This window comes from Triticum urartu, chromosome 6A (genome assembly GCF_056163025.1).
Source record: "Triticum urartu cultivar PI428250 chromosome 6A, HENAU_Tu73, whole genome shotgun sequence".
Lineage (NCBI taxonomy): Eukaryota > Viridiplantae > Streptophyta > Magnoliopsida > Poales > Poaceae > Triticum > Triticum urartu.
This window is the reverse complement of record NC_141878.1, coordinates 143,350,556-143,375,912: the sequence shown is the minus strand read 5'-3', so window position 1 is coordinate 143,375,912 and position 25,357 is coordinate 143,350,556.

The window sequence follows — 25,357 nt, the reverse complement described above, 5'->3', positions numbered from 1 at the left end:
TTCCGGAACAGGTTCCGGCAACCGCGCCTTACTGGTAAAACTTAGGAAGATGCTCAATGTTCCAGGAGTTGCTCACCGGAATTCCATCTTCGGTCTCAAGGCGGACAGCGCCAGGCCTAGTGACTCGTTTCACCCGGTAAGGGCCTTCCCACTTCGGCGTCAACTTGTTGGAATTCTTGGTGGACTGAACGCACCGAAGAACAAGGTCGCCTTCCTCGAGACTTCTGGCATTAACTTTGCGGCTATGATAGCGGCGCAAAGCTTGCTGGTAGCGAGCAGCTCACACAGCAGCCTGAAGACGGTCTTCCTCAAGGAGCAGCGCGTCATCTTGTCGCAGCTGCTCTTGCTCAAGCTCATCATAAGCGAGCACTCGAGGTGACCCGTATACGAGTTCCGTGGGGATAACTGCCTCTGCTCCATAGACTAGAGCGAAAGGTGTCTGGCCAGTGGCTCGATTTGGTGTCGTCCTGATCGACCAAAGAACCACCGGCAGCTCCTCGATCCAGTTTCTTCCGCACTTGTGCAGCCTGTCAAAAGTTCTGGTCTTGAGCCCGTGCAGCACTTCAGCATTTGCCCTCTCCGCTTGACCGTTGCTTCTCGGGTGAGCAACAGAAGCGAAGCAGACCTTGGCGCCAAGATCTTGGACGTACTGCATGAAGGTGCGGCTCGTGAATTGTGTACCGTTGTCGGTGATTATCCTGTTAGGGATCCCGAAGCGGCAAACAATCGACCTGAAGAACTTGACGGCTGACTGTGCGGTCACCTTCCTCACTGGTTCCACTTCCGGCCACTTTGTGAACTTGTCGATTGCAACGTACAAGTATTCAAAGCCCCCGACAGCTCGGGGAAAGGGGCCGAGGATGTCGAGCCCCCAGACCGAAAATGGCCAGGATAAAGGGATCGTCTGGAGAGCTTGAGCTGGTTGGTGTATCTGCTTGGAATGGAACTGGCACGCTTCACACTTGGTTACTTGTGCAGTTGCATCCTGGAGGGCTGTTGGCCAGAAGAAACCTTGCCGAAATGCTTTGCCGACAAGTGCTCTTGCGCCAATGTGGTGACCACATATGCCTCCATGTATCTCTGCCAGCAGCTTTTGTCCATCTTCCCGGTGAATACACTTGAATTTCACACCATTTAGTCTTCTTCTGTACAGTGTCTTGTCGACAAACTGGTACATACTTGACTGCCGGGCTACTCTTTCCGCTTCTTCTTGCTCTTCGGGAAGTTCCCCTGTCTGAAGGAAACGGACGATCTGCTCCGCCCATGCTGGAGCTTGTGGCTCGACAACAAGGACTAAAGGCAAATCTACTGCTGCGGGAACATCCGCTTCTACGGCAAGAACCTGCGGCTCTGCGGGAGCTTGACGTTCCCCGACAAGCTTGCCGGAACGAAACTTGTCGGGAGCTTCTGCTTCAACGGAACAAACCCTAGGGCTTGTCGGAGCATCTTGCTCCTCAGCGCTCTTGGTGTTGGTCTCAGCTGCTGCGGGAACATCCGCTTCTACGGCGAGAAGCTGCGTCTCTGCTGGAGCTTGACGTTCCCCGACAAGCTTGCCGGAGCAAAACTTATCAGGAGCTTCTGCTTCAACGGAACAAACCCTAGGGCTTGCCGGAGCAGACTGCTCCTCAGCGCCTTCGTCGTTGATCTTAGGGACCTTCTTGGCGGCGGCTTCAGGAAGCTCTGCCGGCAAATAGTCACCAGAAATCAACTTCCTCTTCTTGCTCTGTCCAGTTGATGGTGTTACGAACGGTTGAGTCAGCTTGAGCACAAAGATCCCTGGTTCCACAGGTAGCTTAAGTGCGGCGCACTTTGACAGGCCATCAGCAATGGCGTTCTGAGCTCTTGGAACCTGCTCCATTTGTAGGCCGTCAAAGTGCTCTTCTAGCTTTCTTACTTCGTCAACGTAAGCTTCCATCAACGGACTCTGATAATTCTTGTTTACTTGGCGGACGACAAGCTGTGAGTCACCCCTGACAATGAGCTTCTTAATCCCAAGGTCTGCCGTGATCCTGAGACCGGCAAGCAATCCCTCATACTCTGCAGTATTGTTTGTTGCTTGCTCCTTGGGAAAGTGCATTTGGACTACGTACTTGAGGTGCTCTCCAGTGGGTGCGACAAGCAGCACGCCAGCGCCGGCGCCTTGCAGCGAAAAGGCACCATCAAAGTACATCAGCCACTCTTTGCCCGCTTCCTTGTCGGGGATGCTCGTTTCTGGAATTTCTTCATCTGGCGTTGGCGTCCATTCTGCTATGAATTCTGCCAATGCTCTGCTCTGGATAGTTGAAGTACTTTCAAACTTCAGGCCAAAGCTTGACAGTTCCAGTGCCCACTCAACAATCCTGCCTGTCGCTTCTGGATTCTGTAGTATCCTTTTCAGTGGAAAGCGAGTGACAACTATGATCTCATGTGCTTGGAAGTAATGGTGCAGCTTTCTCGAGGCCATGAGAAGGCCGAAAAGCAATTTCTGCATGCCAGAATACCTTGACCTAGCCCCCTGCAGGAGGGAACTGACAAAGTAAACCGGGCGCTGCAACATTTTCTTCTGTGTCTCCTCGTGCATCTGCGCAGATCCATCTTTGTCGGGACCAGAGCTTGTCGGGGAAGCCCCCTGCTTGTCGCTGGATGTGTTTGCCGTGGTTGCAGGCTCATCATCTGCCTCCCTCTCTGCTACTAACGCAGCACTAACCACTTGATTGGTTGCCGCTATATACAACAGCAACTTCTCTTGTGGCTTAGGTGCGACAAGTATTGGAGGGGAGGACAGGTATCTCTTCAAGTCTTGCAGCGCAGCCTCCGCTTCCGGAGTCCATTTCATTGGACCTGCCTTTTTCAATAATTTGAAAAACGGCAAGGCGCGCTCAGCAGACCGAGAGATAAACCTGCTGAGAGCAGCCACACAACCGGCAAGTCTTTGTACATCCTTGACGCGCTTGGGTGCTTCAATCTGCTCAATGGCCTTGATCTTGTCGGGATTGGCTTCAATTCCCCGCTGAGACATGAAGAACCCGAGAAGCTTGCCGGAAGGAACTCCAAACACACACTTCTCTGGGTTGAGCTTGAGGCTGATCTTGCGCAAATTTGCAAAGGTTTCGTCCAAATCTTGAATCAGAGTTGCCCTATCCTTACTCTTGACCACTATATCATCCATGTAGGCTTCCACATATCTGTGTATTTGCGGCTCAAGGGCGACAAGGACTACTCTTGCAAATGTTGAACCAGCATTTTTTAATCCGAAAGGCATTCGTACGAAACAGTACGTGCCACATGGAGTAATAAATGCGGTCTTCTCCTCATCTTCTTCTGCCATGAAGATCTGATGATATCCTGAATATGCGTTAAGAAATGAAAGCAAATCACATCCGGCTGTGGAGTCAACAATCTGGTCAATGCGCGGCAAAGGAAATGGGTCTTTGGGACAAGCTTTATTAACATCGGTAAAATCGATACAAAGTCTCCATTTACCATTCGCCTTGCGCACGACTACAGGATTGGCCAACCACGTGGGATGGAGCACTCCTCTGACCAGGCCTGCTGCTTCCAATTTCTTGATCTCTTCTGCAATGAACTCTTGGCGCTCCACTGCCTGCTTCCTGACCTTCTGCTTGACGGGCCGCGCATGAGGACAAATGGCAAGGTGGTGCTCAATCACTTTCCTGGGAACACCGGGGATGTCAGACGGTTGCCACGCAAACACATCGACATTCGCCCGCAGGAAAGCAACGAGCGCGCTTTCCTATTTGGGGTCGAGAGTGGCACTGATGGTGAAGGTACTACCAGTGCCGTCCTCCTTGGCGGACACCTTTTTCGTCTCTGGCGGAGCTGCCATCGTCTTCTTACACTTGCCGGTGGAGCTCGATGGTGCGTCCTCGACGGCAGCGCAGCACTCCGAAGAGGTGCGCTTGCCAGAGTGGGCACCAGAACTCTTGCCGGACTTAGTCTTCTTCCCCCCGGGAGCTTCAGCGGCAAGTGACTCGCATTCTGCTGCGGCTGCTGCTTCCCGGTAGATCTTGTCGGCACAGATAAGAGCATCTTTCTTGTCGCCGGGGACAGAGATGACGCTTATCGGGCCTGGCATCTTCAGCAGGTTATATGCGTAGTGAGAGGCTGCCATGAACTTGGCGAGTGCTGGACGGCCAAGTATCCCATTGTAAGGCAATGGAATATCGGCGACGTCAAATGTGACCCTCTCAGTCCTGAAGTTCAGCTCGCTGTCAAATGTTACTGGCAATGTTACTTTCCCCTTCGGCTTGCTCCTTCCCGGGTTAATTCCTTGGAATGTGCCGGTCTCTTCGAGCTCGCTGTCAGGGATCTGGAGTTTCTGGAGTACAGCGGAGGAGATCAGGTTCAAGCCGGCCCCGCCATCAACTAACATCTTAGTGACCTTGAGGTTGCGGATAGTTGGTGAAACCAACATCGGCAAGCACCCGACCGCAGTTGAGCGATCAGGGTGGTCCTCAATGTCAAAGATGATAGGCGTGCTGGACCATTTCAGAAGTTTGCGCGATTCGATAGGTGGTTCCGCTGCATTGACTTCCCGCACCCACTGCTTGAGTTGGCGGTGTGAAGTGTGCAGAGAAGCACCGCTGTCAACGCACAATACCTCTGTGGCTTTCTGAAACTCCTGCTCACTGGTCTCAACGTCATCCATGTCTTCGTCGTCGTCGTCTTCATCGTTGTCGCGGCCACGGGGAGGTATGTCTCCTTGCCGCGGCGTCCTCCCCGGCCAGCTCGCTTCTTGCCGGATTCTCCAGCACTTCCTTGGGCCCTCTCCTTGTCGCGTCGCTCGTACTCAGCCTTTTGCTGCTGGACAAGCTGCTCGACCTTCTTGCAGCTCTGGAGGTCATGGCCCTTGGTGCGGTGAATCTTGCAGTATTGCTTGTCGGAGCCGTCCTGCTTGTCGGCGACTGCCACAGCCTGGCAGTTGGTGCACGCGGCAACCTCCTTGCCGAAGTTACCAACTTTGGCCTTCTTGGCGCCACCTTCGTTGCCGGACTGCTCAACGACTAGCACCTCTTTGCCTTTCTTCTTCCTGTTCCGCCGCCGGTTTTTCTTTGCCGGGGCGGCATCCTCACTGTCAGATCCTTCTGCTCCGGTCTTCTCTCCAGGGAGTTTCCTCCCTTCCTCAGCACGTGCACACTTGTCGGCCAGGGCATACAGCTCACTGACGTCTCTGATCCTGCGCATCGCCATCTGCTCCCGCATCCTGTGGTTACGCATGTTCTGATGGAACGCGCTGATGACCGCGGCGGGGTGGACGTCTGGGATGTTATATTGTACACGGCTGAACCTCTGAATGTACTTGCGCAGGGGCTCTCCTTCCTTCTGGGCGAGCAGATGTAGGTCACTCTCTTGGCCATGAGGTTTGTGGCCGCCTGTAAAGGCGCCGACAAACTGATGGCATAGATCAGCCCAGGAGGATATGGAGTTGTCCGGCAAGTGCATGAGCCAGGACCTGACGTTGGGCTTGAGCACCAGCGGGAAGTAGTTGGCAAGGATCTTGTCGTCCCGCCCCCCGGCAGCCTGCACCGCGATGGTGTAGATGCTGAGGAACTCCGACGAATGCGTCTTGCCGTCGTACTTCTCTGGTACATATGGTTCGAAATTCTTCGTGCTGGGCCACTGGACTTGCCGCAGCTCACGAGTGAACGCAGGACAACCTACCGCGTACGGCAAGTCGCTTGGTTCCCCTGGCGCATGCATGTCAATAGAGGGCCCAGCGCGCTGGTCTGATTGACGTCGCGCTTCCCTTCGGCGCTCGATGCGAGTACGAGCGTCTTCTTGTTGTCGTTCTTGAAGAATTTGGCGCTGATCGCGACGAGCTCGCGGATCTGACGACGCGGTGGAGTCGCTGTCGAGGTGGATCCGGTGAGTCGGCGATCTCGGCCTTCGGGGCGGAGAGTGCACAGTAGTTGCACCCCCACCAGTCTTGTCGTCTCCGGCTCGTGCCTGGCTTGCTTGCCGCGGCTGCGACATGCTCGGTTGCCGCGGAGTGTCGTCGTTGGCGAAGCCGATGAGACTCTGGATGGTTGCCCTCCAATCGTCGATCTTGTCCGCCGTTGGAGGGTAGTCTAGGAGCAGCTGAGCTCGCGCCAAAGCTTCTGCTGCAGTGGCGGGCGGTGGTGGCGAACGGTGCGAGGAGCGGGATATGCTCCGACTTCTAACCATGTTAGAAGGAGCAATAACCTCTCCAGGCGTCCGTGCCTCGCTCGTGCCAGCATGTTGGCGTGCATGGTGGTCCTGAGCGCTCCGAGATCCACCAGCCCGATCTTGGTCTAGCAAACGCATGGTACTGTGAGTACCATGACGCTGCCGGTCCCGCGCCTCCTGAGACAGGCGCAGTGCATGCACGGACGCCGAGGTCTTGGAGTGCGCCCGGTCGTTGTGGGAGCCGGCTACGCCGCCGATGGGAAGCGCAGCCTCGCCCTTGGACCTGGCAGCACCGTGAGCTCCCTCGTCTACGGACGTTCTTCCGCCGGCGCCCGCCCCATCAGCCGTTTGTTCCGGCGGTGGTGGGTAAGGCGCGGACGGAGCAGCCGCCTCCGAAACCTTCTTCTTCAGCGGCATGTTGATGAAGATGATGAAGATCTAGCTCGCGAGAACGCCGGATCTGGTTCACACAACTTCGACGCCCCCTACCTGGCGCGCCAAAGATGCCGGGGTACTGATCCACGGGCACCTGTGGGACCGGCGGACCGGGTCCCTTTCGGTTCGGCGGGGGCGGAGGCCGTGCAAAGAGCGGATCGAGGTGATGCACGCGAGCGATTTACCCAGGTTCAGGCCGCACGGATGCGTAAAACCCTACTCCTGCTTTGTGGTTTGTATTGATTTCTTGCTCGGGAGCGCGGAGTGCTACAGTACACTTCAGCAGCTAGCAAGACCGAGCGCGAGTGTTCGAACTGGCTAACCCCCCTCTACGTTGCACACGGGCCTCCTTTTATATGCTCAAGGGGTTACCGACAGGTGGCAACGGAGGTAAAGGGCAAAAATGGAAAGGTGCTGTGGTAGGCACAGCTACCTGCTACAGTGTATCATACCTAACCCTGACGGCAAGGGACAAGGGCCTTAAATGCCTGTCTGTGTCGCCTAAACAGTGCGAAAAGAGACCGCCAGGGACGCCACCGTTCGCCACGATGACGATCTTGTCAGCGCCGCTTGCCACCGCACGCCGCTGGTTGCACAGCCTCCCGCCACGTACGCCTGGAAGGGCCCCAGAGTGACACGTTGGTGGATGTGCTGGAGCGCGGGCCCAGGGAGGTGGCTTGCCGCGGCAAGCGCCTTGCCGCTGTCGTTGTCTTGTCGCGTCTGGGAGCTTGTCGCTCACCGGACCTTGCCGGGGCGCGTGGCGCGCCGCGGCAAGTTCCTTGCAATGCCTTGGGTGGCCTTCCCGGCAAGCTCCTCTTGCCGGGGTCTTGGGATGCCTTTGTTAGCCTTCCCGGCAAGCTCCTCTTGCCGGGGTCTTGTCTTCTTGGCTTGGACACTTTGTTCTTGAATGGCTCCAAAGGAACCACGAAGGACCTTGGCGGTCACCTGGCAAGCCTTGCAGCGGGGTGCTGCGACTGCCCGTGCACAAGTTCGGGATACTAGGGTACCCCTACTCTAGTACACCGACACATGATTGGGGTGATAATGTTTCTTATGATCTTGAAAATTTATTTAAGCCTCATAATGAATATGATATTGATAATAATGTTTGCAATAATATTTAAGGTGGGTTTGGAAAAGCGTCAACTTTAGGTAAAAACAATCCCACGTATTTGAAGAGTGTTCAATCTTATGAAATTTTTGATAAATGTGGGTTTGGAGAGCTCATGACTTTAGTTGATGTTAATCCCACTATCTTGGAAGATTATACGGCTTTTATGCATGAGGATCATGAAGAGGAAATTTAATATGATAGCTATATTGTTGAATTTGATTATGATCCTACATGTAATTATTATGAGAGAGGAAAATATGGTTGTAGAAATTTCCATGTTACTAAATTACCTCTGGTTATGTTGAGATTGTTGTTGTTTCTTTCTTCTTCCTTGCATATGCTAGTTTTGCTTGCCTTGATAATTTGTTTGCCAATGAAATGTATATGCATAGGAAATATTGTAGACTTAAATTTGTTCTTCACATGCTACATGATGCTCTCTTTGTTCTTCAATTCTTGTCTTTCATGTGAGCATCACTAAAATATTAAAGCTTATCTTAATGGCTATAAAAAAGAGCTTGTTGGGAGATAACCCAATAAATTTTATTTTCTTTTATAATTTCCAATAAATATGCAACTATGCTACTGTTATGATTGTGTTTTAATGTTTTAATTCGTGTTTGTGCTAATTAAAACCTTTGGGATGATTTGGGTGATATTTCACTTGATTCTGTGTATTAACATAAACTTTCCGTCTAGTAGAAGAATTGTTAAAATTTGCTGGAGGGTGCCAAAATTTTGAATTTTTTTACACATTATTGATATACAAATTTCCCATGTTGTCCTACTTTTTCAGAATTTTTGCAGTTACATAAGTATGGTCAAAGTTAAGATTACTTCAGACTGTTCTATTTTTGACAGCTTCTATTTCCATTGCATTGTGTGCTTATTTTGATGAATCTATGGATTGTATCAGGGGGTATAAGCCATAGTAAAGTTAGAATACAGTAGGTATAATGCAATAAGAAAAATAAGAATGGGTTTGCAACAATACTTAAATTGGTGATTTTCTTTATTATACTAACGGATCTCACGAAGGTTTTGTTATGTTTTGTGTGATTGAAGTTTTCAAGTTTGGGGTGAGATCACAATGGATGAAGGAATAATGAGTGGCAAAATCCTAATCTTGCATATTCCCAAGGCACCCCAAGGTAATATTCAATGACTCCCAAGCACCAATGCTTGGGGATGTCCCAGAAGGCATCCCCTCTTTCTTCTAATGACCATCGGTAATTCTACTTGCAGCCATATTTCTATTCGTCACATATAATGCATTTTTCTTGGAGTGTCTTGTATTATATGCATCTTTGCTTGTTTTTATTTTTAGTTTTCCATAATCATCCTTGTTGAACACACTTTTTTGAGAGATCCACATGCATATCATGATTTGCTAGAATACTCTATGCTTCAGTTAAATATTTTGTGCTAGGCAGTTGCTCTAGTACTTCACTTATACCTTTTTGAGCATGGCGGTGGTTATATTTTGAAGAAATAAACTCTCATGCTTCACTTATATTATTTAGAGAGATGAAAGTTTTGAAGAAATATTTATGCTCTCGTGCTTCACATAGATCTTTTTGAGAGTTAAGAATAGTAATGGTAATTTCCACGAGATATGAATTTTGTCCCAAAGTTATAGATATCCAAGGGGGATATAATAAAAAGTTTCATGAAGATCATTGGATATTATAAATTTGATTTCCACCCAAATCAATGACCCCTCCACCGAATAAGCGCCGCCCTAAGCCATGGTGCATGCAGTATAGCCAGGATCTCAAGGACCATTTGGCAGCGGAGAAGCAAATCACGGCCGCACGCGTGGATGAGGTCGCGATGGCTGCCATTTGTGCCGACCCCCAGATCTTGGAGGAGCACCTTGCCATTTGCTAGCTACGCCGGTTAAGCATGCTCGGTTTACCCATTGCGTGTGCTGCTCCTGCCTTTCCTTCACAAATTCTAGTGAATTGTGCTATCTAATTTTACCATGCAATCTGTTGCTCTAGTGTATTTGTTCTATATGTCGTGCAGTGTGGTGCTCACGTATTAACTATTTTTTTAATTAGTTATCGTCTTCAGTTAACTGTTTGGTTCAATTCTGCAAATGTGATGTTCAATTCTTCAGGCTGCAATTTTGTATTGTCTTCCATGTGAGAAATAAATCAAATTTATCATTACAAAATACATGAGAAACGAATACAGTTGCTATATTTCCAAGTTTTCAAGCATGCTTGGTTTCGTTATACATTGTGCAATGTGGTGCTCAGTTAACGTTTTGTTCATTTGTGTAGTGGTGTCTGGTTAACTATTTGGTTTAATTCTGCAATGCGATGTTCAATAGTTGTGGGTGCATTCTGTTATTGTATACCATGTGAGGAATAAATTGAATTTGGCTGTAGTAAATACATCAGAAACAAATACAATTGCTACAATTGGCTGTACTTAACTATTTGGTTAACTGTCTGATCTTCTATTAGGACTATGTTATATTGTGCAATGTGGTGCTCAGTTAATGTTTGGTACATTTGTTGTGGTGTTTTGTTAACTGCTTGGTTCAATTCTACAATGTGATGTCCAATTGTCGTGGGTAGAATTTTGTATTGTTGTGCATGTGAGGAATAAATCAAATTTGGCTGCACTTAATACATGAGAAATATATACAAGTGCTATATTTCCTAGTTCTTAATCATGCTTGGTTTGTTTAAATGGGTTTTTCGTGTGGCTTTAATTAATCTGATGAATCTGCAATGTGCTTATTTTTCATCAACATATTTTACTGAGAGCATGCGAACCCTTACTTAACCTGATGACTAACTACCTTATATGTGTTGCAGGGAAACAATGGGAAGCACTGAGGTTTACAATCGAGGTTAGCACGTGCATGGTCCGTTCTCTAATAGCAAATTATTGTGCAATTGTAGGAACCATTCTAATATTTTGGTTTTTAAAAAATTGGTCTTGCACATGTAGGTCCTGCCGTCAGAGGTTTTGACCCATTTTTCGACCCTTTTTGCATATGGGGAAATGAGTTATCCATGAATATCAATCAAATCAAGAAACTCAGAAAGAATGTTACGATAAATAAATTAGGGACAAAAAAACAAGATCTTTGTCTGCACAATGAAGAAGACATTAGTTCACTACAACATGGTACTAACTATTATATCTTGCCTTTTTTTTATTCCTTTGCCCCATTTCCAATATAGAGAAGATACTTATGCACACCTTGTTTTCAGGCCTTTCCAAAGCAATTTACTGATGATTACCTCTCAAACCACCTCTGTGGTCAGGAGGTGAGGAAGGTATTCATACAACACCCATGGTTCAATATTGAAGTGTCCCTGAAGAGGATGAAGGACGGATGGTCAATCATCCATAGGTATTGGCCTAAAGTTACAAAGACCTTCAACATGAATGAAGGCTCAATATTCGCCTTCCGCTTCAGCAGTTTTCTAGATGAGATGCATCTGTCTATATACCGTCTATGATGCTAATTTCGAACTGTTCTACATGTTGCATGTGGAACTTGCTGCTGGTGCAGTTCTGTAATGGTGTAGCTGAGTGCTGAAGCTATATCATGTTGTACTCTGATGTATTTCAATTATGAAATTCTGCTTCCTTAATATGGAAATGAAATATATCATGTGCTTAATATGAAATGTCAATTAGATTAATAAATGGATTATGAATAATCAGATAATTAGCCTACTAATGGAAAATTATCCTGCTAATTGGGTTTTGCTGTTCCAAAAGGTTGTTGAAAAAATACCGTGGGCGATGACCTCAGGCAACGCACAGAGTTTCTAGGAATAAACCGTGTTGGATAAATGAACAATCACACATGACTTTCTCTTGAAAAATGTTTGTGTTAGGCCACCTTGCGCAAACGTTTATCACATAAAAACCGTGTGTGATGGACAGCCTTTGCCACATAGTTTCTTCTACAAACCATGTGTGATACATTCAATAACGCAAACGATTTAACGGAAAAATTGTGTGTGATGTACCTGTGAATGGAAACATTTTCCTTGGAGCGACTATGTGGGATGTACATACGAACGGAAACGTTTAGCGGGGACTGACTGTGTGGAATGTACTTGCGACCGGAAACAATTTTGCCGTATAATTGTATTTTTTTAGCTCCATTGTATGTATTTCCGTATTTGAGCGCTCGCCGGTCACACACGTTCTCATTTTGCCGAGCGTGCGTGCCAGGAGGGCATATCCCTGAAGGTTTCTGGGTCGTGTGGGAAGGACCCCCCTATCGCCCACACTCACTTGGTGACGGTTCCAAATTCCGTCACGGAAAGGGGTTAAAAACCGTTTGTTTAGGACTGACGCGCACCAGTGATGGTACCGCATCATCGTCTCTTCGGGGAAATCCCAACACAGCTCACAAGTAGCATGGGCCCCACAGGGACCCCTCACTTATTATTTCAGTCCACTTCGTCTCTTTCCTCTCACAAAAATTCCTGGTAGCTCTCTCTCTCTCTCTCGTGTTCTTGCTCCCAAACCGGAGATTTTTGATATCTTTGCTCGGAGCTCCATTTCCAAAACTGTTTTGGGGGATTGCTACTTGGTATGTGACTCCTCCATTACTCCAATTAGTTTTTGCTCTAGTGTACTATATTTTGCATAATTAGCTGCTCTTGGTGCTATTGAAAATGAGCTTGCATGTTGAATTCTTTGAGTTCCAAGTAATTTGAATGCTTGATATAGCTCTAGACATCCATATGAGTAGTTGTTATTAATCTTGTGAAGTTTTGTTGACATCATTTTGTGGCCAAAAATTTCAGAAATTTGTTCGTACAAAAATGTACTTCTTTAGGAGGAGTTCTTTGAGGAGAAGGTCCTTGGAGGCATCATCAAGTGAGAGCTTGATACGACATGCCTATGTTGAGCCAAGGGCAAGCTCGGTGCGGGTTATCGATATCATATCATGTCGGTGGCCGTGCGACGAGTTCATGTGATAGGCACGGGTATTAAAAAGAATTTGATGAATATATTCATAACACTGAGAGTGCTCCTTTCCTCGCATATAAGTGTACTCGTCACTATAATCTCACTCAGTCGTTCACCAGAAAGTCAAAGTACCACTCTCGTGATTCTAGAGTTTTATTTCATCTTTATGATAGAGCCTTTGGTATGGATTTAGAAGAATACTGTGATGCATGCAAAACTCCATTTTGGGGTTCACTCAATGAACCACAAAAATCTGATTATCAAATGTTCCTTGATAGCCTTTGCAATGGTGAGGACAGAGGAGTTACCCAAGCTAGAATAAAAAGTATCCAATTACCTTTTGTTCGTTACTTTGCACTATTCATTGGTAAATGCATTATTGGTAAACAAGACTACAGTGCAATATGTGCCCCTAACTTGAGCAATATTCATACTGCTCTAATGGGCTAGAAATTATATAATCTTGGTGCAATTGTTGCGCAGAGGCTACGGCTCAACTTTGATCGTGGTCATCTATATGGGGGAAGTTATGCCTCTCGCCTAGCTGCAAAGATAGGAGTCTCACCTAGGTCCGATGAGCCTATCTTACGTGATAAGTACATGGACTTTGAGGCAATGCAGCACCATGATTTTATTAAGGATGGATGTAACATCCCAAATTTTCAATTTGGCATGTTATAAATAGGTCATTCATGCATATCATATTTTTATTGCATTCCGATTCGCGATCCTCGAAATCCTAAGCAACTCAAGGACCCTCGGAGAGAGTTGGGGATTTCATGATTTTCATATTTGAATCTCTATCAAATATTGAATCAAGGATCATTTTGGTTTTAATGATTTTTCTCTCCGAAAATACTTCATACCAAAATATATGAGGGGAGATAATATGACTTCTCCAAAATAAATGAAATATTGGTGGAAAAATAATAAGATCAAATAAATGATTTTATTTGGTTTTTATTGCAATTTTATTTGAATTAGGAAAAATATGTGTTTTTCAAATTTGCATTTTAGGCCCAAATAAATGTTCACCTTGTCCAGCATATTTTTAGAGGACAGGTAAAATTTATTTCAGGATTTTTGGAGTCCTTTTAGTATTCTTTTTCTTTTTTTCTGCGCGTCGGAATTATTTAAAAAAATGGTAACCGACCTACGGGCCATATCCGGCCCGGACTCCTCAGCCCTCCCCCTTATAAGGCCGCCGCCGCCCGTAGCCCACCCCACCCCGCAACCCTAGCCGCCGCCCTCGCGCCAACCCTAGCCGCCACCTCGGGTTCCGCGCCGTGCCGCCGCCTCGCCGTGCCGCCGTTTTTTTTGTCAGTTTATTTTGGTAAACCCTAGATCTAGATCCAATTTTTTTATTTTTTTGGTTTATTTTATTAGATCGGGTTTTTCGTCGGTTTATTTATTTTGCGGACGTTCATCCGTTCGTTCATTTTATCGAACGCCGTTCACCCGTTAGTCACAGACAGCGAACGATCGTTTGTTAGCCTGTTCGTCCATTTTTCTTTTTACAGGATTTTTCATGATTATTTTTGATCGCGATCTCTGACCTGATTTTCGTTTTAGTTTATCTTTTCGCTCGTTTATCGGAATCAGGCGATTCAAGAGCCTGGATCTTTGTATCGAAACCCTATTTCCATTTAACCAACTTGAACAAGATTTTGGTACTGTAAAATTTGATTTTAGTCCAGATTAGTAATCAGATCTTGTTTCTTTCGCAGTTTGAGTTTCGTTGCTCCGTTTGATTTGATTCTTTTTGCAAACCGGAGTTCTTAAGTTGAACTTTCTGGCTAGATCTTCTTATTTGAGTTTTACTTGTGCATCTTTTCTTGATTGCTTATGTATGCTATTGTTTGTTTGCGATAGAACACCTAGAGTGCGAAGTGTGCTACTACGAGTCTCTAGGTTTTGCGGATCATCAACAAGGCAAGTAACACTTTGATCATACCCCTTTATCACCCAGTTTTTATGCATTAGTTTCAACCCCTCACACATTGCATGAGTATGATCTCTTAACATGTGGGTTTGGGAAGTAGATGATGAGGTAGAACCTATTACCTATTTTATTATCAAATCCTGGGAGTTACTTCTACGTTATGCCTATATTGCTATGCTATGCTCATAGACGTGGCTTGGGTTTGAGTGTATCCATGACAGATGTGAGATTGTTAATTAATGGTTCAACTTAAGGTGGCAAATTTAATACACATCTAGGTGGATTGCTTGCTTGGTGTAACACCCTCGATGCGACTATAGCTCCCACGTGTCGAGGCACGACTTAGAGACATAATCGCATTGAAGGCATATGTTGCAAGTTAGGCAATCTTCACAACATCCCATGTAATATGAATAATAAAGGGGAGATAACATAGTTGGCTTACACTCACCACGTCAATCAAGTACATAAATAACATTACATCATCCATACACTCAAGGCCCGACTACGGTGCCAAAATAAAAGAGAACCCAACATGCGACAATGGTCCCGTTCACCCCCAACTAGGCACCACTACTGATCGTCGGGAAAAGAAACATAGTATCGCTGAGAGTCTTCGTCGAACTCCCACTTGAGCTCATACGCGTCTCCTGGAGCGGAATCATCAAGCCCTGCATCTGGAGTTATAGTATCTGTGAGCCACAGGGACTCAGAAATCTTGCACCCTCGCGATCAAGACTATTTAAGCTTGTAGGTATGGCAAGGTAAAATATGAGTGGAGCTGCAGCAAGTGACTAGCAAGTATGGTGGCTAACTTATTCGCAAAAGAGAGCGAGAAGAGGAGGCAAAGCACGAGCGAGAAGCTAGAGAACAACCTGCGCAAACATTACTCCAACACCGTGTCCACTTCCCGGACTCCGCCGAGAAGAGGCCATCACGGTAACACACTCAGTTGGTTCATTTTAATTAATTAAGGTTCAAGTTATCTACAATCGGACATTAACAAATTCCCATCTTCCCATAACTGCGGGCACGGCTTTCGAAAGTTCAATCCCTGCAGGGGAGTCCCAACTTAGCCCATGACAAGCTCTCATGGTCAACGAAGGAATAGACCTCCTCCCAAGATGTTCCGATCAGACTCGGTATCTCGGTAACTCAAGACACTTCGACAGGTTAAAACAAGACCAGCAACATCGCCCGAATGTGCCGACAAATCCCGATAGGAGCTGCACATATCTCTTTCTCAGGGCACACTCAGATGAGATATCCTACGAGTAAAACCAACCCTTAAGTTGCCCCGAGGTGGCCCCGCAGTCTACTCGGTCGGACCAACACTCAGAGGAGCACTGGCCCGGGGGGGTTAAAATAAGATGACCCTTGAGTCTGCAGAACCCAAGGGAAAGAAAAGGCTAGGTGGCAAATGGTAAAACCAAGGTTGGGCATTGCTGGAAAAGCTTTAATCAAGGCGAAATATCAAGGGGTTCCCATTATAACCCAACCGCATAAGGAACGCAAAATCCGGGAACATAACACCGATATGATGGAAACTAGGGCGGCAAGAGTGGAACAAAACACTAGGCGAGAGGCTGAGCCTTCCACCCTTTACCAAGTATATAGATGCATTAAGATAACATGGCAATACAATGATATCCCAACAAGTAAATAAAAGATGTTCCAACAAGGAACGGCCTCCAATCTTCACCTGCAACTAGCAACGCTATAAGAGGGGCTGAGCAAAGTGGTAACATAGCCAATCAACGGTTTGCTAGGACAATGGTGGGTTAGAGGTTTGACATGGCAATTTGGGAGGCTTTCAAGCAAGTGGTGGGCATCGTAGCAATGGCATAGCAAAAGAGTGAGCAAACTAGCATAGCAAAGATAGTAGTGATTTCGAGGGTATGATCATCTTGCCTGCATAGTTGTCAGAGTTGACTGGATCCTCAAGAGCAAACTCAACGGGCTCCTCGTTAGCGAACTCGTCTCCTGACTCTACCCAAACAAGACAAACAAGCAACAAGGATACAATCAACCACGTGCAAGAACAAGCAATATGATGAAATGATGATATGCTATGCGGGATGCGATGCAGGATGCAAAATGCAAGAGATGACAGGAAATGCATGAACCTGGCCTCAACTTGGAAAACCAAGTGTGCCACTGGAAAGATGAGATGAAATCGCTTGAAAACGATATAAAGAACGCCGGAATCGGAGTTACGGTTTGGAAATGGCAAGCGATTTAAGAATGACACCGGTCTGCGATTTACAACAAGTAGGCACCTAAATGCAACGAAATGAACATGCTACAGCCACCAAACATGACAAAAAAATACATGGAAGGGATGCACACAAGATTCTTGACAAAAGTCTAGCACTGAGCTATGGCCAATTCATCCATTAGGAGGTCCAAACAAGCATGGCAAAAACGCAAATGCAAAACAGATTTCAGACTTGGTGAAATTAACACTTGTCTGAAATTTCAGATCATATAGCCCTCTTCGGAGCAACAAAACAACATGCTACAGGGCCTGAACATGACAAAGAAAGACATGGCATGGAGCTACTCAACAAGCTTAACAAAAGTCCCTTAGTGACATTGAGCCAAAAGGGATCACAAAATATACTAACGAGCACACGAACATGGCAAAAACATAATCAGTTTTCAGACTTAGTGAAAACTGGGACATGCTGAAACATAACTCACGAAGGCATGTTTACGAGCTCGATGCACTCACCACGATGCAAGTCATGGCAAGACAAGCATTCACTCATAAATAAGGCACAAAATACAAGCTATACATGACAAGAACAATTGCATAGCATGCACGAATCAACTACAATAACATTGGCAAAATCGCAAACAAGTTGACGATCTGCCCAGATTCACAACGAAGCAAAAGTAGAGCTTGATTGACTCAAGCTAGGGTGCTCCATAATTGCAAGTAAAGACATGGATGGATATAGAATAACAAGATTAACAAAACTCCCTTACTGATCATCCTCAAAAGAGGCACGGATCACTAGGAAACAACACGAACATATGGCATCATGAACTAAATAATCCCAGACTTAGTGAGAACTACTAAGTCCCTGAAAACTGATTTACCGGGTGCCTCACTTTGCAAGCTTGCACAAGTCACCACACACATCCTAAAAATGCATGGGTTGCACCTCTGTAAAGATAACAAGATGCTTAACAAAACATATGAAGGACTCACAGGCATAGCATGCACACAATAATCATGGCAAAAATGACAAAAGTCTAAGATGAACTAGCAGATCTGACAATTAACTCACGAAGCCTCCTTCTAACAGCATTTCGGGCATCAAGATGCACTCAAATGAAAATGATGCAATGGAATGAAATGATGTACTCATCGAGACGAACATTTTGATATGCTATATGCCCAAATCGGAGCTACACATGCAAAGTTACGGGGCCTCGAACAGGAGCATATGGAGTAAAAAATCTAGGGACTCAGCAAAAAAACAACCTCGCGGATTAGGGTTAGTGTAGCTGGATCTGGGTCCAGATCGGGCGCACGGAACCCGAGGTTGGCCGGCGCGAGCTGGAGCTCGTCGGAGTGGACGCCGATGGCCGGAGCCGGCAAGGAAGCGGCGAGGGCGAGGCGGGGCCGGCGGAGGCGGCGGCGATCCGCGGGGGCGGCGCCGGTGGAGATCCGCGGGGCGCGGCGCGAGCTGCTGGCCAGCGTCGATGGCGGCGGCGGCGGTGGCGGCCTCAGGTGGCGGCGCGGCTGAGGAGGCGGCGGGATCCGGCGATCCAGGCGGCTGGGCGACGCGCGGGGAGGCGCGGGCGGCGATGGGCCGGGTGGGCTCGCTGCGGGCTCGCCGGGCCGCGGCGGCGGCTGGCGACGGAGGAACACGTGGCGCTCTGCCACTGGTGCGGGCGGACGGCGGATGATGTCCGGCCGGGGACGGACGCGTCCGGCGCGGCGCGGGGGTGATTTAGGGTTTCGGAGAGGGAGAGAGATCCGAATTTCGGGGGGGGTGTATTTATAGGCATAAGTGGAGCTAGGAGAGTCCAAATGAGGTGCGGTTTTCGGCCACGCGATCATGATCGAACACTCTAGGACATGGAGCAGAGTTTGGTGGGTTTTGGGCCAAATTGGAGGGGTGTTGAGCTGCAACACACACGAGGCCTTTTTGGTCCCTCGGTTAACCGTTGGAGTATCAAACAAAGTCCAAATGGTACGAAACTTGACAGGCGGTCTACCGGTAGTAAACCAAGGCCGCTTGGCAAGTCTCGGTCCAATCCGGAAATGTTTAATCCCCACACATGAAAGAAAGCTAGAAGTGACCACCGGAGGAGAACGAAGCGCCGGAATGCAAAACGGACAACGGGGAAAAAGCTCGAATGCATGAGACAAACACGTATGCAAATGCAATGCACATGATGACATGATATGAGATGCATGACAATGACAACAACACACGGAGACAAAGACCCGAACCCGAGAAATAAATATAACTTAACGCCGGAAACGGCAAGAGTTGGAGTACAAATTGGGAAAGTTACATCCGGGGTGTTACACTTGGGCACCTGGGGATATACTTGTGTTGTCCTAGGAGATCCCGGGGATATAACGTGTGATCCTCCTATGGTCCGCCACCCAGGCTCAAAGGGATCAAAAGATTTTTCATGCTAGAAACTTCCGTGTGCAGCCACAAGCCATTATGGGCTCTGGCATAGTTGAGTATGTTGTGTGACCCCTTTTCAGTGGTGGGCTAGCAGATGTAGAGGGAAAGTAGGTGTAACTGTCCACCCGGAGTAAAGAGCTAATGCTTCTGAAAGACTATGTCTCGGTCATCCGTTTCTCAAACACCATGTAGTGCGAGAAATCCAACGGAGGAGATCGAGTCTTGTGGGGAAAAGTGCGCAAACATCTACAGAGTGTACAAACTAATCATGGTTAGCCGTGTCCCCGGTTATGGACATTTTGAGTATCAAGTACTTGGATTATCCTACTGTATCTCATCACTCTAATTTAATTTGTTGGGTTGATAATTATTTTTAATTGGGATTGAGATGGGGGTACCATTCTCAATATTTCAACTACCATGATAGTTAAATAAAAATTTATTCCTTTGTTGTAGGGAAAAATTAGCTTTTCGCAAAAACCATGTAACCATAGAGCCTCCACCAGCCATATATGCATGTAGTGATAGCATTTATCTATTCATTGCTCTACTATGTTACATTGCCAGCATATTCCATGTGCTGACCCATTTTCGGGCTGCAACGTATTATGTTGCAGACTTTTCAGACGATGAGTAAAGGTGCGATAGGTCATTTTTCATGCACTAAGCTATACTGTTGGAGTTGATGGACTCACTTTATCTTCCAAGCCTTCCGCTGTTATCGTATTAGATGGCCTTAAGCCATATTTATTTTAATAAGTTCTCTTTTGAGACATTCGATGTAATAAGTGTGTGATTGCTACTCTATTATAAATCCTTCGAGTACTGTGTGTGTCAGCATTACTGATCTAGGGATGGCACTGAAGCACAGAGACTCGACCGTTTGAGGTCAGGTCGCTACAATGGACCTCAAAACTATGATTACAACTTAATTTTTGATAAAAACGCATTGTATATGTTATTTTGCCTGCACCTGCTCTCTTTGATTTTTAGAGTAAACAAAGATACTTCATCTATGAGAGCGAGTCACACGAGTACAATGCATCAATAGAGGCCACTCGCCGGGCCAAGGAGGAGGCCCTGAGAGCCTCCACGAGCTACGACTTTGATTATTACCTACACCAGCAATGGTGGTTACCAAGATAGGCGAAAGGCTAAGCTTGGGGTGATACGTCTCCAACGTATCTATAATTTTTTTTATTGTTCTATGCTATTATATTATCATTCTTTGATGTTTTATAATCATTCCATAGCAACTTTATATCATTTTTTGGGACTAACCTATTGACATAGTGCCCTGTGCCGGTTGCTGTTTTTTGATTGTTTTTTACTTCGTAGAAAATCAATACCAAATAGAGTCCAAACGCAGTGAAACTTTTTGGATAATTTTTCTGGGCCAGAACACAAACGATGGGACAAAGAAGTACCAAAGGGGCGCCCCGAGGGGGGCACAACCTACCTAGGCACACCTGGAGGCCCAGTCGCGCCCTAGTGGGTTGTGCCCACCTCGGTGGCCTCCCGCATCACCTCTTTGCTCTATAAATACCCCAATATTCCAGAAACCCTAGGGAGTCAACGAAAAACAATTCCAGCCGCCGCAAGTTCCAGAAACTACAAATCCAAACTATACACCATCACGAAGGGGTTCATCATCCTCATTGGTGCCTCTCCGATGATGTGTGAGTAGTTCATTGTAGACCTATAGGTCCGTAGTTAGTAGCTAGATGGCTTCCTCTCTCTCTTTCGATTCTCAATACAATGGTCTCTTGGACATCTATTTGATGTAACTCTTTTTGCGGTGTGTTTGTTGGGATCTGATGAACTTTGAGTTTATGATCAGTATGTTTTTATCCATGAAAGTTATTTGAGTCTTTTGATCTCTTATATGCATGATTACTTATAGCCTCGTATTTCTTATTCGAATCTTTGGTTTAATTAGGCCGACTAGATCGATTTTTCTTGCCATGGGAAGAGGTGCTTTGTGATGGGTTTGATCTTATGGTGCTCGATCCTAGTGACAGAAGGGGAAACAACACGTATGTATCATTGCTATTAAGGATAACAAGATGGGGTGTATTCCTATATGAGTAGATCTTGTCTACATCATGTCATCGTTCTTATTGCATTACTCCATTTCTCCATGAACTTAATACACTAGATGCATGTTGGATAGTGGTCGATGTGTGGAGTAATAGTAGTAAATGCAGGTAGGAGTCGATCTACTAATCTTGGACGTGATGCCTATATAATGATCATTCCCTAGATATCATTATGATTATGAAGTTCTATCAATTGCCCAACAGTAATTTGTTTAACCATCGTATGCTATTTTTCTTGTGGGAGGCCACTAGTGAAATCTACGGCCCCCGGGTCTCTTCCTTATCATATTTTCCTTTGAGATCTATTTTATTTGCTTTTATTTTTAGATTTATTAATCCAAAAACCCAAAAATACCTTGCTGAAATTTTTATTTATTTATTTTATCCCGCGTTCCCGCGAGATCTATTTATCCAATCTACTATAATTTTTACCTATCTTTTACCTGGGAGGGATTGACAACCCCTCTTTTACGTCGGGTTGCAAGGATTTGTTCTTCGTGTGCAGGTGACGCTCACGTAGGGTTGCCTGGTTCTCCTACTGGTTCGATAACCTTGGTCTCATCACTGAGGGAAATACCTACCGTAGCTGTGCTGCATCATCCCTTCCTCTTTGGGGAAATACCGATGTAGTTCAAGCCGCATCAAAAGGATTTTCTGGCGCCGTTGCCGAGGAGACATCATCAACATCTACCATGTTCCTAATCATGAATCTCATCTCCTTTTAATTTAAATTATTTTCCATTTGCCTCTCGTTTTCATCTCCCCCACTTCACAAAAAATTGTTGTTTTATTCGCCTTCTTTTTCGTTTGCCTTTTTCTCGTCAAATCTCTTGTTTGCTTGTGTTGCCATGTGTTTTCGATTTGCTTGCATCTTCGCTTGCTAAACATCTATTAATATGGATCCTCATCCACTTGCTAATCTTTTCAAGGGATCCAATTATGATGAACCAATTGCTAGTGAATTGAGTTCACTAGATTATCTTTATGAAGTTTTGCTTGAGATTTATGAATCTGAAAATTGTGATGAAGTGTTAAATGAAGAAATTTATAAAAGAGATTCATGATAGCTCCTTGAATGAAAAGCATGACTGTAATGATGTTATTATAAATTCTATTGATGTCAGTTGTATTAATACTATGCAAAACCCCAAGCTTGGGGATGCTAATTTTGCTATGTCCACTACTTGTTGCAATGATCATCATTGGGGTGATGATTCTTACTATATCGAAAATTTATTTAAACCTCATGATGAATATTCTTGCTATAATATTAAAAATTGGTTTAGAAGAGTGTCAACCTTAGCTCAAAATAATCCCACTTATTTGGAGAGTGTTCAATCTTATGAATTTTTTCATAAAAGTAGGCTTGGAGAGGTCATGACTTTATTTAATGATAATCCCACTATGTTGGAAGAGTGTCAACTTTGCATGCATGTGGATCATGAAGAGAATATTTTATGTGATAGTTATATTGTTGAATTTGACTATGATCCTACATGTAATTATTATGAGAGAGGAAAATATGGTTGTAGAAATTTTCATGTTACTAAATTACCTCTCATTATGTTGAGATCATCAATGTTTCACTCCTCTTCTTTGCATATGTTACATGTTTATTGTCTTGATAATTTGTTTGCTTATAAAATTCCTATGCATAGGAAGTATGTTAGACTTATATGTGTTTTTCATATGTTTCATGATGCTCTCTTTGTGTTTCAATTCTTATCTTTCATGTGAGCATTGTTGAAATCTTATGCCTAGATACGGGCGTAAAACCATAGCGCTTGTTGGGAGGCAACCCAATGAATAAAATTTATTTTTGTCTTCTACTTTTCTATTCTTGAGTGTTTGCACAATTATGCTATTGTTATGATTGTGTTTTTTATGTTTCAATTAGTGTTTGTCCCAAGCAAAGCCTTTGGGATCATGTTGGGTGATAGTTGATTTGATCTTGTTTAAAAAAAAACTTTTGCATACAGAACAATAATTATCATTTTTAACACGAGCGCGATAAAATCTTGATGTTTGTATAGAAGATTTATATACAAATTGCTCATGCTGTCCTAAGTTTTTAGTATTTTTGGAGTTACATAAGTATCAAAAGTGTTCAAATTACTACAGACTGTTCTGTTTTTACAGATTCTGTTTTCTTTGCATTGTGTGCTTATTTTGATGAATCTATGGTTTGTATTGGAGGGCATAAGCTATAGCAAAGTTGGAATACAGTAGGTATAATGCAAAAATAAAATATGAATGGGTTTGCAACAATACTTATAGTAGTGATTTCCTTTGTTATACTAACGGATCTCACGAAGGTTTTGTTCAGTTTTGTGTGATCGAAGTTTTCAAGTTTTGGGTGAGATCACGATGGATGAAGGAATAAGGAGTAAGAAGAGCCTAAGCTTGGGGATGCCCCATAGCATCCCAAGCCATTATCTAAAAGAGAAGCAAGCAACTAATCTTAGGGATGCCCGAGTGGCATCCCCTCTTTCTTCTAACGACCATCGGTGTTTTACTTGGAGCTATATTTTTATTCGTCACATATCATGAGTTTTGCTTGGAGCGTCTTGTATGATATGAGTCTTTGCTTTTTTTGGTTTTTATTTTTAGTCATCTATCCTTGCTGGACACACCTATTTGAGAGATCCAAAATTATGCTATGATTTGTTAGAATTGCTCTCTATGCTTCACTTAAATCTTTATGAGTTATGGAATTGCTCTAGTGCTTCACTTATATCTTTTTTAGCATGGTGTGATTTAGTATTTTTGAAGAATTGCTCTCATGCTTCACTTAGATTTATTTGAGAGTTAGTAATTTTTTAAGAAATTCTTTCATACTTCACTTAAATTATTTTGAGAGAAGGAATTTTATGCTCATGTTTTTCACTTAGATTTGTTTGAGATATCAAAAGCAACATATGAAATTAGTCCCAAAGTGATAGATATCCAAGAGGGATATAATAAAAACTTTCATGAAGACCATTGGACAAAATAAACTTAATTCCTTGTAATAGTTTTGTGATATGATGCCATAATATGTGAGTCATGTTAATGAGTAATTATGTTCTAGTAAGAATATTGATGTTAAGGTTTGTGATTCCCTATGCAAGAATGAAAGTCAATAGTTATGCAATGAAATTATATCCTACTTGTGGTGCATTATTAGGTGTTAGTTATGCTTAATGCTCGCTTATGAGATTTTTCGTTTCTTGGTTGGATGCTTCTCAATCTTTTGCTAGCCTTCACTTGCACTAAGTATGATTACTACTTGTGCATCCAAAATCCTTAAACCAGTTTTGCCACATGAGTCCGTACCGCCCATGGAGCGATCGAGGGCGGTCAGTATCTTCCATGCTAAGCTGGTTATTCTGATGATGAGTGTTTATTCACTCGTCCTTGCATGAGAGGGGCTGGTAATCGGGATGCCAGTCCCATGATTAAAATTGCAATAATAATAAAACAAACTCCCTCGGAAAGTTGTTGGTATGGAGGGCGCCCGAGGATTTGTCTAGCCATGACTTGTGTTTGTTGGTGGATGGGGAGTAAACTTAACTTTTGCTGCTTGGGAACCGCCGCTAATTTATTTAGCATGGAAGATATTGAAAACTCTCGGTCATAACGTTGACATGAAATGTATACCTCCCAAAATTATATTTATCTCCGATTTAAGCTTGGAGATATGGCACCTGTGCAAATCCTGCTTCCCTCTGCGAAGGGCCTATCTATTTACTTTTATGTTATTTTACTTTTTTTGTTGCGTCATCACCTTCTCAAATAAGAACCAGTCCTGAGAGCACTATTGTCATTTTCATGCATTGTGTATATAGTTAATGTTGTGTGCATCATGACTGGATCTCTTCTACCATGAATTACAATGTTTAGTCACTACTTGAACTTTGGAGGTGCTCTGCATTTGTGTTTTGCGGTCTCAGAAAGGGCTAGCGAGATACCATTATTGTCATATTATATCATGATTGTTGTGAGAAATTGTTGGAATTTGAGA